Source organism: Parus major, chromosome 2, assembly GCF_001522545.3.
Source record: "Parus major isolate Abel chromosome 2, Parus_major1.1, whole genome shotgun sequence".
NCBI classification, from domain to species: Eukaryota; Metazoa; Chordata; class Aves; order Passeriformes; family Paridae; genus Parus; species Parus major.
The window spans coordinates 126888425-126899924 of NC_031769.1; positions in this window are offsets into that span (position 1 = coordinate 126888425).

Genomic DNA, 11500 nt, shown 5'->3' on the forward strand with positions numbered 1-11500 from the left:
TCCCTACAGGTGTGGAGTTAAAATAGAAACCAGATGGTGTTATCCTAAACTGCTTCTCCTATTCCTTCTAGTAACTGGTCTGGGACAGCAATGTCTCCAGTTTATCTTAGTGGAAACATCATGTTGAGCCAGATACTATAAAGATTTTTTTTCTGGAAAATTATGACTCAGATGAGACTGGAAAATTCATTTTCATAATTTAAATTTAGATCTCCAAAAAGAAAATATCAGGGACTAATCTTTCTAGGCTTTTCTCCCATTCTTAGTCCTTTGCCCTGAGTGCAGAAAATCATTATTCAAAGCTTGCAGACCCGGTTATTTCACTTGGATATCTGAGGTGACATGAGGATTTTGAAGAACATGACAGCAAAGGTGCTAAATTGGTGAAACCCTTGCATAGGCAATGCCAAGGTGAAGCCTTTGCCCCACTTTTGGGATATGCAATTCAATTGCCTGCTGACACTGAAGACGTGGCATTGACTGACTGCTGGTAAGCCCAGCAGAGAAGCTGCCACTTATCTTTCTGTATTAAACCTTATCAGAGAATTTTTGGAGCACTTAATTTTTGGAAAGCTTTTAAAACACTTCAGGCATTTGAGGACTCACAGCATGTAAAGCATAGAAAAAAAAAAATCTGTCATGGAAGCAGAATACTAGGAATAGTGTAAGGGTCTCACTGAATCGAATTACAGGTGTCTTCCCAAATGCATGAAACCAGAGCATAGAGACCTCCTGGTCATTGCTCCAGCTTCAGCAAAGGTGCTTTTTAATGCCTTCAGAAACTTGCAAGGTTCATCCTGGCATTGGCTGGTTTTTCCTCCCTCAGACTCTAGACTGAAGGGCTGTCCCAAGCTCCATTGTTTTTATTAGCTGGAATTTATGCATATGCTCCTTCTCTCATGGACATGTAGACAGTGTTCATGCCATAAATAACTAGAAAGCAGGCACAAAATCAATATGTGGAAAGCTGAGGCTTCAAATGTGGTATAACGTTTTAATGATCCCACGCAGGGCAATAAAGAGCTCTGGCACTGAACTGGGGACAAGGTAACCAGAAACTTGGCTCCTCCAAAAGAGCAAGGTGCTCAAAACAGCCGACACTGAGGCAGAAGACAATCAAAACCAGATTGAGATTCACTGAGATGCAGCAATAGATCTGTCAAGCCCAGTCATGCACACAGCCAGCCCCCTAAACAACCTCTGGGTATCATTTTTGTTGGAGTGCAGCCACCAGCTGCTCTGAGCCAACAGCGACCCCACTGCGAGGCTCCGCTGCTGACCTCCAATGCTTTAATTCCTCTGCATGCATATTTTAACATTATTACAAAAGGTTTCATTTACAATTCACAGGCTGAGCAACAATGAGTACATTTCATGGAGGTCAGCCTCAACCATTCCTCCTAGTGATGGAATTATAGTTTAAACAGCTGGAGCATGGTCCCAGGAGAGACACTGGGATATGGTTCCTTTACAGCAGAATAAATCCATCAGGCATATTTCACGTGTCCGATAACATTAATAGATACCAGGGCCTTTTAATATTTAATGAACTCACTTCGAGGTTGTTTACTAGAGAAGGAGCAATCAGAAAGGTGATCACAGTCTTTTGATCTCTAATGACAACAGCAAAACCCAAATCTCAGCCAATGGGGTCAGTCTCCCTCTCTCCCCATGCCCTCCTACCACCCCTGTGAGCTCTATCAGAAAAGCCACCTCATCCACAACCTGTTTCAGCTTCAGAATGTGCAAGGGTGTTTTTAGTTTTGTGGTTCAAAAGTTAATAATTTCCATGTTTCCCACAATTTAATAGAGATGCCAGAAACTGTCAAATAGCTTTCAGTTTAGTGATGGAGAAAATGGGAAAGGAAAGACAACTTGCAGAGGCATAAAACAAATAGTGTAGTGCTAAGAGAAGCCAGAATGAGCCTGGGTGTGCTAATGAATGTTATGTCCATTAGCACAGAGATATCGTTGAATGTGAGCTTTGGCAGTCACTCTCTTTACTAATGGCCTTTGGTCTTAATATTGCCATCATATGTTTCCTTTTTAATTTTGCTATAATACCCAGTTTATTAGAGATTAGAGGATTTCAGCTGAACAGCAGCTTGATTTTCTTTCTTCCCTCAATTTCACGTCCTCATTTTTAACATACTTTATCCAATTTGGTTAGACTGGGAACTAGAAGGAACTGTTTATAGAGGAGATGTGCAGTGATGTCTACCTCTTATTCAGAGGTTTCAGATACATCTTCCATGGCAGTGATTTTTGTGAGCATTTAGGATTAATTTTCTTTCTTCACAGCAAGTGTGAAGCCACAGACTTTGGCAGGTGAAAGATGTGCAACCTGCTTCTCAGCAGGACAGCCCCTACCAGTGTGAAGAGAAGCATGAGACATAGATTGTGTTCCTGCAGAATAAGAAATAGAAACTGGAGATAATCTATTCTGGAACCACTGGGATGGGGTGAGCATGCCAGTTTTCACAAACAGATTCATGGCCTGTACTCACTTAAATGTACAAACCCATGACGTGAGTCATGCCAGGGACCTCGCTGACCTTGGCCAAGGCAAACATGAAGAACATAGACCTGGTGTCTTAAGGAAAGATAGAGCAACTACCTCCCCATGAGATATCAGCATGACCCATGTCTCCCTGTGATTGCCATAGTGCAGTGGACATGAATTCAAACTGAACAGGTGCAGAGACGGGGCATTAGTAGGATATGTGGAAGCAGAAAGCCTGTGGTATGGGTGGGAACAAGCTGCTTCCCCTTGCTTATAATCCAAAAAACAAAAACCTCGGGGGAACAGGACAGCTTTCTGCACTCTTGGAGGTGAGAGAAGGACAGTCAGTAAGTAGAAAAAATGTTTTCAGCTGGAAGATGCTGCTGAATGCTGAATAGAGAGTCCATGAATTAATAGATTTGGAAATTAAAAGAAGATTAGAGGTTAAAAGCATATAAAGGAGTGAGGAGCTGGAATAAGAAGTGGTAAGAGTGAAATCATAACTTGCTTTCAAATGGACATTGATACATTTATATCACTTACACAAGTAATTGTATCATTGCCTGTAGTAAAATTTGCATTTCATGGTTTCAGAGATGTCTTTCAATCTCATCCTTGTGAACAAATGTAGATTTGGGATCTGTGTCCATGTTCCCTTCATCTTGCCTCCCTTCACTCAAAATCTTTATTAATAACTACTGAGTTACGAACGAGTTAGCCCAGGGTGGCAGACTTCATTCATAATTTTTTTACTTCATTTGTCAGCATTCATCAGAACAGGTTGCAGCTCTGGGTGAAAAACTTTTAACAGATAACCCAGGGTTACCAGTTTAGAAGAACAAGTTGCTGTGAAAATTGGTGAACTATGCAGAGAAACACATTGCATGTGAAATCTATTAGGATTGTTCACTTGCAGGTTTTGCTTTTTTTTTATTTTTTTTAAATTTTTTTTCCCTCACTGTTACTGTTTAGTTTTCAGATTTTCTATTCCTTAAAAAAGTGGAGAAGTAAGCAGATGGTGGATTTCCTGAGAGCCAGGGATGCTCTACTGATGAAGTGCTGTCATTCTTAGTGAGAAAATCACCGCCAGCCTTCACCTTTTAAAAGAAATCATTTTCAGGTAGAAGCACATTTAAAATAATTTCAATCAAAGCACTAAACCAGAAGCAGATGTTCAGATATGACTTAGGAATATTTAACTACTTTGGCAATGAATACACACAGATTGTTTTTAACAGACACTGGGTACCTCTCCACGCCTGTCCCCTTTTCCTGTTAATGGCAAATGGTTAAATGAAAGGTTCAGCTGTAGTTTCATTAAATAGCAAATATAAAGAACAGGTAAAAATACCTGCTTGGTAAAAGAAATTATTTAGATTTTCAAGAAGATCTCATGTCTGATGTTGATATTTGAGATGTGCCTGCAAAGGAACTTCCATTGAAACATCTTATTGTACAGAAAATAACTGGCAAGAAAAAAAAGTTGTTCCTTTTTCTTTCTCCTTTTTTTTAAAATTTTTAAATTTTTATTTTTATTTTTTTTTCCTGAACTTTCTAACTAATATGCTTTGGAAATATATATATATAAAAAAATAAATCCTGAAGGACAAAGTACCAGCAGAGACCTCTCTTTGGAAACAGAATCTGCTGTGGAACAAAAGTTGAAAGCAATAAAAGCTAAAACGAGTTTCCAGATGGAATAAATTAGTTCCAGGGTTTCTTGAGATTTTGGCCAACATATTGCACAGCTGAAGCTGAACTTGCTAATTTTACCAAGGGAAAATGTCTCAATAGGGACACAATTCCCTTGAGACTCTGTCTGCTGCTTGTGCAGTTCTGTTTAGACTCAGCTATCTGTTTCTCCCAGTCTCCAAAGGCAGGGCACACATCTCACCCAGACTGTCACTGGCATGCTCATGGGGTTACTGCCTGGCAAGTCTTGACTTCCCTGCCTCGCTTCAGAATCACCTAAACAGTCCCTGAACCCTGTCAGCCTCCAAAGCTGGGCAGCCAGGCAAGTTTTATCTGATTGGATCAGGGTGGGTCTGGTTTATTTATTGTTTAATTAAGTGTAATATCCTTGACAAGGTGCCTTATTGACATTGCAGCAAATTAAAGACTTTATTATGCGACAAATGCTGTCATCACTCAAGCAAAACTTAGTTCAGAGGAGAATTTTGCTGGAGAAAGGGCCACAGTGTTTGAACTCATTGTTCAAACAGTATTGTTTTGTATACATTTGTATTAATATATCCATATATGTATGAATATACCCATGGTAGCATGTGGAAAAGTATTCTGGGGTTAAAATACAAGATTTGTCTCCACATTTTACCTGTTGCTCCTTTGCTGAGATTGCCAACACTGAATGTCCTTATGATACACACACCTCTCCAGAAGAGAAATATCTTCTTTTTCTCAAGGCCAGTGTTCAGACATGGTGGTGCATGGCTGCATTTGTGTTTGAACCTGTGATATGTAAGATATAGAAGGTTCTGGCTATCTAGTCAATGCAGTGTGCTTATTTTTAAAAGAAAAAGCCCTTGTTAAGTACAGCAATATTTCCATGCCATGGAATTACATGGAATTACAGATCTTTCTCCTTTCCAAGAAGAGGGGGAAAAGGCCTTCTTAAAGCTTTTAAAAACAATAAAAACTGTTTGTTTAATAAGTGCTCTCTTGCAAGCTTGCCAACAGCACAAACCATATTATCCAGAACAGTCACTTGTTTAGGGTTTCCAATGTTAAATAAAACCTCAACCAAGCACTAATGTGAGGATAGGCTGAAAACACTGCACTCACTGGCATCTTAATCTCCAGCACACAAGGATGGAGCTCAAGAATAGTTTACTGTATAACCTGGAAGGCCTTTATCAACCATCACTAGCATTCAGTTCCTGCCTATATGCATGATCCATGATTTTTTTTACATGATATATTGAAAATGAAGGGGAAATGTTTCTAGCCAAAGCATCTACCTATGTTATTTACAATTACTGTATGCCAGGTTTTGAAGTTCTGGCTATTCCAAGGTGGTTCTAGGGAAGAGATGTGCTAGGCAAAGAGGGAGTAACAGGTTCCCTAACTGCCCATGGGTCTGTAAAACCACAAGAGGGTTTACAAAGATTTGGCCTATGCTGAAGAAAAGTTAGAGACTAACAGGTAGTGTCTTGGGAATTTTGCATGTTCTATAGCTCTAGGTAATTTATAGAGCAATCTGTCTCTGTGGATAACATTTTTCTTGGCTCAGAGCAGGTGCCTCTCGTGCCACTCTAGACTATGGCCAGTTAGAGCTGAGGCTATCTACCTGTGAGCATCTCCTGTTATTCCTGCCTTTGCATATTTTTGAAATTCAGCTAAGAACTGCCTTCTAAATATCTTCATCATATCCTGGTGGAGATTATTTTAATACATCCTCTGCATAGCAATGAAAACCAGAGGTGATATTTTTTTTATCTTGATGAACTAGCCCCCTCTCACACTGGAGCAACATCACCGTGGCAGGGCAGCCCCCGCAGAGTGCAGGAAGGCTCACTCCACAGTGCTGGCATGCCTACTCATGCATTACTTCTTGCTGGGGTAGAAGGAGGTTTTATATCTCCTGAGACCCTCTTGCCTCTGCTAGCCCTACCTGCAGGCTTTATCACAGAGCAGTTCCTGGGGAGAGGCATACCAGTCAGCTGGGAAGAAACTGTATGTCTTCCTCCTCACATGCCAAGAGATACTGAATAGGAAGGATTTTGCCTCTGACAGAGTCTGACAGCCCTGCTCAATAGCTATTGCTTAAAAAAATATACTAAAAAAATATACTAATGAATCTATAGGTTTCTTGTAACAATACTGTCTCCTCAAACAAGAACCTACAGAATAATATCCTGTCTGCAGCCCCCTTTCCCCTTGTAAAGCAAAGCAAGAAGGGAGCTTTATATGCTTCTTCTTAGAGGACCAAATATCACACCACTCTGGAATAAACCATAAAAGCTGTGGGGTTCATTCACCCGCAAAAGCCATTATTTTCCAAACAGAATGGCACATGTCAGGGCAATATACATGTCACTTGGAAGCAAGAAGTTTGTTTACCTTGCTGAATATAGAATTGTTCCCAGTTTAATGGGTTTGTGTTAAAATGTTGCCCACAATATATATATATATTTATTTTCTCCCATGCACCACATTACAGACTGATTTTTTTTCCAGTGGTGAGTGCAAAGGTGATACAATGATCCACAATTTTCCCTCAAACATGCCATCCATTTTTTATTAACCAAGTAAATTATTTAAACATGTTCACTAACACACATGCCTCCTCTTATACACATGCCACACATTCCTGCCAGTGCAGCCTACCTAGATGTAATGAGATGCTCTTCTCAGGATCTTTTTGCCCAATCAGACTGTAATTAAGTCTATGAAGATGCAGGTAAATGTGCAAGATGCCTGTTTAATTAAAAACGAAAATGAGGGTTTAAGTATCAATTTGTGTTCTATTCAATTACCTGAAAGATTCGTAAAGCAACTTTACCTTTCAGTACCTTTTAATTAAAAAAAAAAGAAAAAAGAAAAAAAAAGAAAAGCAGCACAAAACTGAAAGTAAGCCACCCTAAATTCAGGCTTCCATATGGTATGGCTACTTCTACATGCAGGAGAAACAGAAAATCCCATGAAAAAAAAGTTTGCATCAAATCATGGAGGGAAAAACCTAACCAAAACAAAATACATTGCTGTCAGAACACAGCAGACTGAGTCAATGTATAGCTTGCATATGGAAACAATGACATGATTGTTTACTCACTGGTTTAATGATATTCACTTTCTCCTAATGGCAATGTTGAAAATGTGAATGCCAGATGTTAAGCCTACAGTGCAGAAGCGATGAACACTGCAAAGTCTATAGAAAGGAATTTATCCTGACATCAAAATATAGCACAACTCTTCAGTTTATTAATGCTGTGAGTGGGTTTTTTTTTAAATTTATAAAAAGAAATAGTTTCATGTTTGCCATTTAAATTTCCATATTTTATAACACTTCAGCAACAAATTTACATATTTCCTGGAATCTGCAGATATAAAAGCGGTAAAACACTCCAGGCATTATTAGATAGTAGATTATAACCCATTACTATTGTTTCAATTAGCAATGTAAAAGTGACCTGCAGTGTTCAGATGACCCACTAATGGATTTAAATGCTTTCAAATATTAATGCAGGTTTTCTAAAGATGAATCCCAAACCCATTATTCCTGGAATAACCGTGAGCTGAAAAGCTGGCAATGATTGTGCATTATGTGGAAAGGCTCATGGTTAATTAAATGAATACCTAGCATTACACTGTTCACTTTAGTGCTACAAAATTATTTCTCATTGATTTTTACATTCTGAGCCTGTGATTCAATTTACTTCTGCAATTTGTGTTGTTGTGTCAATAAAACAGAACTGCTTGAAGATGGAAGCATTAGAGAGGGATACATACATTAAGGCCCAATGAAAACCGTAGTTTTCCTATTTTTTGCCCTGATGAAATATCACTTGTAGGCATCACTTAGTTATGTATTATTAATATAATTTTTGTTTGTTTCCATCTGCTCTTTCTCCATTTTTATATTCAGGAGCTGGAATGTTAGTGATTACTTAAGGGTGAGTAGCTAATTTTTCAGTAACAAGTTCTCCTACTATCAAGAACAAAAGCACCATCAACACAAGTCTGTTATTTCATGTTAAATGGACTAGAAGGATTCAATTCATCAAAGCAATCATGCTGGAGATCCAGGGAGTTTTTAATTAGGCAAATACATGAATGTGAATTTTGAAGTTATCAAAATTGATAATTCTGAGAATTTAATGTAGAATCAGAATAATTCCTGCATGGGTTTTGGGAAATGCTCACTCTCTTTGGTGTACAAAACTGCCTGGAAGAAGGGGTATGAAGTCTTTCCATGGAGATGCTCACTGAGGGAAATGGATGCAAGTAAGATCTCTTGTGGGTTGTAATACTTCACTGCTAGTTTTCTGGATACTTTTATTGTCTAAAGAGGGGCTTGTGTGCTACTTCTGCACATTTTCTATGACTGATTCAATAAGTTTGTCAAGGATCCTTGGTTTTGACCACCTGAAATTGTTTGTAGAACACATGCATTTTATGGCATCTAAAAATATTTTAAATTAATCCCCTTTATGCTTGTCTTATGCTATGTATATAGTGAATGGAGGAACATTTTCCTTACCTTTCTCTTGGGTAACAAATTTAAGTAAATTTGCTCTCCAGAGTCAGAAAGAATTGATAATAAGCACTATATGTCAAATCCTAAGCTGTCTGCAACCCTAGACAGATAGGGATCAGGCTTCACAATGAGTTTAGCTAACAGCAAGATCTTCACAGAAATGCACTTACAGATCTACTTCTGTTGCATTGTACCCAAGTCATCATTCATTCATGGTTGTTGTTGTTGTTGTTATTATTAGTAATAATAATAATAATAATAATATCATCATCATCATCATCATCAAGTTTTTTGAGTGGGTGTGCAAATCTCAGTTTTCTTACATCAGGAAAAATGAGGAGTAATTCCATTAGAGCCAGTGCAACTGTAATGATGTAAAAACCAGTGTAGGTGAGAAGATAATCAGGCCCACACCGTTCATTGTGTGACACAGTCCTGTAATCACTTACTTGCATGAGTAATGCTGTCTTCAGGAAGTTCACCGAGTTCAATTGGATTATTTGCATGAGTAAGTATCCCCTCATGTGTGTGCACCCTATTTTCATATGTTCAGTGCTTCCAAAAGGGAAACTAACTATAAACTGGCATTGTGAAGAAACATAAGATATAAACCACTATAATAAATGTGTAAAAATTGAATTGAATTAGAAATATTAAAAAATGCACAAAAAAAAAATAAAATCAAAGAGAACAAACTTGGTTTTGCTTCAGGGCACTGCTTTTCAGAAACCAGAAGGTGTGTCAGAAAATCCCATTCGAAGTTAGGATCATTATAATCTCAGATAATTAAATGGCTAGGGAGCTGTTCTGTGTTCACCAACTAGGACAATGCATTCCAAACTAAAATGCACTTATGTGTAGCCTCACTTAGAGCATTAGCCATTACTTGAACCTTGACCATGAGCACTCAGTGTGACAGTAACCAGTTTTGCATCCAGAGCAGGCTAAATGAGGATGCACGTTTGTGATATGGATTAGACAATTTTTATGATGGCTGAAAAAAACAGAAGGTTTGCAACTGGCTTAACTGGAAAAAGATCTGGCTTTCATTACTACAGGTAAGCAGTCCTGAACATAATGAAAGATTTCCTGCAAAATGGGATCATTCTTAGGATTCTTACATAGGAAAAATTTTATGATCTATGATCTGTAGGTAAATACTATTTATGTACTTTGTATTCTTAGTGGACGAAAATGTTATTTATTCATTAAAAATGTTTTTTAAAAAAAAATCTCCTAGCCACTCTATTCCTATAATGAATTCATTCTCATTTTATCACTCTCTGGAATGCTATTTCCTTTTCCTTCCACTTAGCAGAAAAAATGTAAATACGATTATTTTCCCCTTGATATGTTGTCCATTAAGCTATAAAATACAGTGAACAAGCCCCAGTAGTTTGGCTTGTAGAGAGTCGCTTCCTGAAGCTGAAGTGAGGAAAGCCAGCTGTGCTCTAGTAGCACATCCCTCAGCTGTGAGGAGGTGGTGGTGGATAGGAGATGCTATTTCAGGAACTTTCATGGCACAGAGACTACCATCCCTTCACAGATAGGATCACTAAGACAGAAGTCCATTAATATCTATTTTAGTATCTGTTTTCACTAAGTGAGAAGTACAGGGCTTGGATTCAGAAAATTGGGAATGAGAGGCCTTAACACAACAGATAAAAGTACCAAAAATTGAGGGATTCAGGCACCTAAGCAGTCAAGAGGAAACTCAGGAAGTATATGAGCAAGCCATCACAGTTTTGCAACCCCCAGGCTGGTAGGGCACCTGCTGTTATGCAGGTAAATACTCCTGTAGTCATGCCTTTTCTTCTCTGGTCCTTATTTTGAGTCAGAGAAATTTTAGTTCCTTTCTATTGAGCAGTTTAGCTTCAACAAACAGAACCTGAAGCCCAGATCACCTACTCCTCAAGCTGGTGTACTGAGCATCAGGCTCTCCCTCTGCGGTCCTCCATTAGCCAACATTTGCACAGGACTGTGCCACAGTCTGCCTTGACTGAGACACTGCTTTCCTGGAGGGGATTTTAGGTCTTTAACGCTGGTCTTAATTCGATGTGTAAAAAAGGACTGAAATGAAGCGTCTGACTCAAAAAAGAAAACAGTGGTTTAGATCTCTCTCTCTCTGAAGTTCTCTCTTGTCTGAGCTATTTTGTCCCCTCTGCCTACCTCTCGTGGATCTCCTGCTCCAGCTGGGAGCTGCTGTGTGGGACCTTAGGCCAGTAGCTGTGTGCCTGGTGGTCACCACGAGTCAGTAGAGATGGTGCACACCCGTTCCCCTCCAGCCTGCACAGGAAACGGGGAGGGAAGAGGATCTTTTCTCCTCTGGCTGTGCCCACAGGGGAGATGTCTTCCAACCTGCTTTCTTTGGTGTTGCTGTTGGCAGAGAGAGACGTGAACGCCAAAATCCCATGCAGGTTCATTCACTCCTGCTTTGTAGATGCTGTAATCCCTGCTCAGACTTTGTGCAGCTTCATCTCACTCAGGTCTCCAGCACTGAATTTCACAAAGTTCGATCTAACTATAAGAATTTAACACTGACCATATTTCTTGGCTTTTTTTTTTTTTTTTTTGGAGGGGGGGGGAGGCTGTTGGATGTTTGTTTATTTAGCAGTAGATATTCCTTCAAAAATTCCTGTATTTCCTAGTCATTGTTTTAAAAAGCGAATTTTACCAAGGTGAGACAGAATTTGGTCCCTTTTAGATATGCATGTGATGTGATTACAAGCGTTCAAGATTAAATTACACAAACAGAAAAACAAATATCCTGTGTAAAAGCT